The sequence below is a fragment of the Triticum dicoccoides genome, chromosome 7A, assembly GCF_002162155.2.
Source record: "Triticum dicoccoides isolate Atlit2015 ecotype Zavitan chromosome 7A, WEW_v2.0, whole genome shotgun sequence".
Classification (NCBI taxonomy): Eukaryota; Viridiplantae; Streptophyta; class Magnoliopsida; order Poales; family Poaceae; genus Triticum; species Triticum dicoccoides.
This window is the reverse complement of record NC_041392.1, coordinates 741,258,004-741,260,221: the sequence shown is the minus strand read 5'-3', so window position 1 is coordinate 741,260,221 and position 2,218 is coordinate 741,258,004.

The following is a 2,218-nucleotide window of genomic DNA, read 5'->3' as shown; positions in this document are numbered from 1 at the left end:
GAGCAACAGACTTAATTAGAACCCCTTTACCACCTGAAGATATGTCTTTCTCCTTCCAACCAGTGAGTTTCAGAATTAACCGATCAATCAAGTATTTGAAGCTATCACTTTTATCAAGTCCAAGTGTTGCCGGGAGTCCTAGATACTTATCATTTAAAGCCTCGGTAATAATATTAAGGTAGGAACATACCTCAGCTTTCATGTTCACCTCAGTGCTTGGACATAAAACTTTACTTGATTTATCCACACTAACAAGTTGTCTAGAAGCAACACAATACAAATCCAAAATTGACTTCAAACAAGCAGCATTTTGAACATTAGCTTTTATCAGAATTAGGGAATCATCGACAAAGAGAAGGTTTTTACTGTTGGTGCATCTCAACAACGTTGACCCCCATAAGGTCTCCCATTTTCTCGACATGTGATAGCAGTGCTATCAATCCTTCTATGCACAGAAGGAACAAGTATGTTGATAATGGGTCCCCTTGTCGTAAACCTCGGCCAGGTTTAAAAGTTTCTGTCTCCACTGAATTATATCTCACCTTCTACTCCACGGAAGAGACACAAAGAATTATCATCTTCACCCATTCATCATGAAACCCCAACTTCAACAGAATTGCTTCCAAAAAAACCCATTCAACCCTGTCATAGGCTTTGTGCATGTCAAGTTTCACCGCACACCAACCCTCTTTACCAACTTTATTTTATTTTATTGCATGTAAACTATCATATGCTATAAGCACATTATCATTAATGAGCCTCCTAGGAACGAAGGCACTTTGGGTTTGGCTAATAATCTCTTGAAGCAAAACCTTGAGTCTAGCAACAATCATCTTGAATATTACCTTATAAATGACATTGCATAAACTGTCTAAACTGCGAAACCTTTTCGGGAGTATTTACCTTTGGGATTATGACAATCGTAGTGTCATTCCACCCTTGCGGCACTACCTTTGAGTTAATAGCATTCATAACATCCATCACAAGATCATCTCCCAACATGGCCCAAAACCTCTTATAAAGATCGCATGAAGAACATCCGGGCCTGGGCTTTGAAATCACTGATAGAAAATAGGCCCTTTTTCACTTCTTCGGCAGTGCATGGTGCCATTAGTGAAATATTCATCGCTTCTGAAACACGCCAGTGGTCTTTATTCAGGACATTGTTATCTGGCAAAACCACCTGTGAGGTAAATAGTTCTTTAAAGTAGCACGTGATGATGCTGTTTAAATCCTCCAACTCTTCCTTCCAAACGCAGGAGTCATCAAGGAGCCTTCTAATACAATTTTGTTTCCTCCGAGCCGTTGTCGCCTTGTGGAAGTAAGACGTGTTACTGTCTCCGTGAAGGAGCTTGATCAGCTCCTCTTGATCAAGCAGACTCTCAATGAGTATTTGTTATTCCTTAAATTTATGTTGTACCTCACTTGTGAAAGGTCCTCTTCTTAATTACTCCAGTTGCTTCTTCAGTTTCTTAATTATCTTTTTGGGCCCTTTTAGGGTGTCACACGGTCCCAAAGAAATAGATCATCCTTCACTGCTTTTGTTCGAGCCGCAAGGGAGGGCCCCACCCCTGCAAGCTTTGCTCGTTCCCAATCACTACTGATAATCTCATTAACTATTGTTTCACTCTGCCATCTAGCTTCAAACCTCCTTTCACCTCTCGGTTGTTGTCCCATGACCGTAGAAAAATAAGTTGTGTCAAGCAGAATTGGTGTCTGATCTGAATGAACATGATGCTCATGGATTAAATCCGCATATATAAGGGAACTTCTCAGCCCATTGTTCATTGCATAAAGTTCTATCGGGCCTTTCTCTGATAACGCCTCTATTCCATGTAAATTTATCAAAAATGGTCATCATTTTTTGTAACCTGCAGTCATCCACGCAGTCTCTGAAGTCCTGCATGTATTGTCGCGGTATGGTTTTTCCACCTTCCTTTTCACCAGCAACCATAATTTCATTGAAGTCCCCTATAATCATCCATGGCCCTGTTGCATCATTATGCAGGGTTCTCATATGTGTCCATGATAGGTGCTTCATGTCCCAATTTGCTTCTCCATAAAACCTACTCCCTCCGTTCTTAAATATAAGTATTCTTAGAGATTCCAATGCTGACTACATACGGAACAAAATAAGTGAATATACACTCTAAAATATGTTCATATACATTCTTATATTGTCCTTCTTGAAATATCTAAAAAGACTTATATTTAAGAA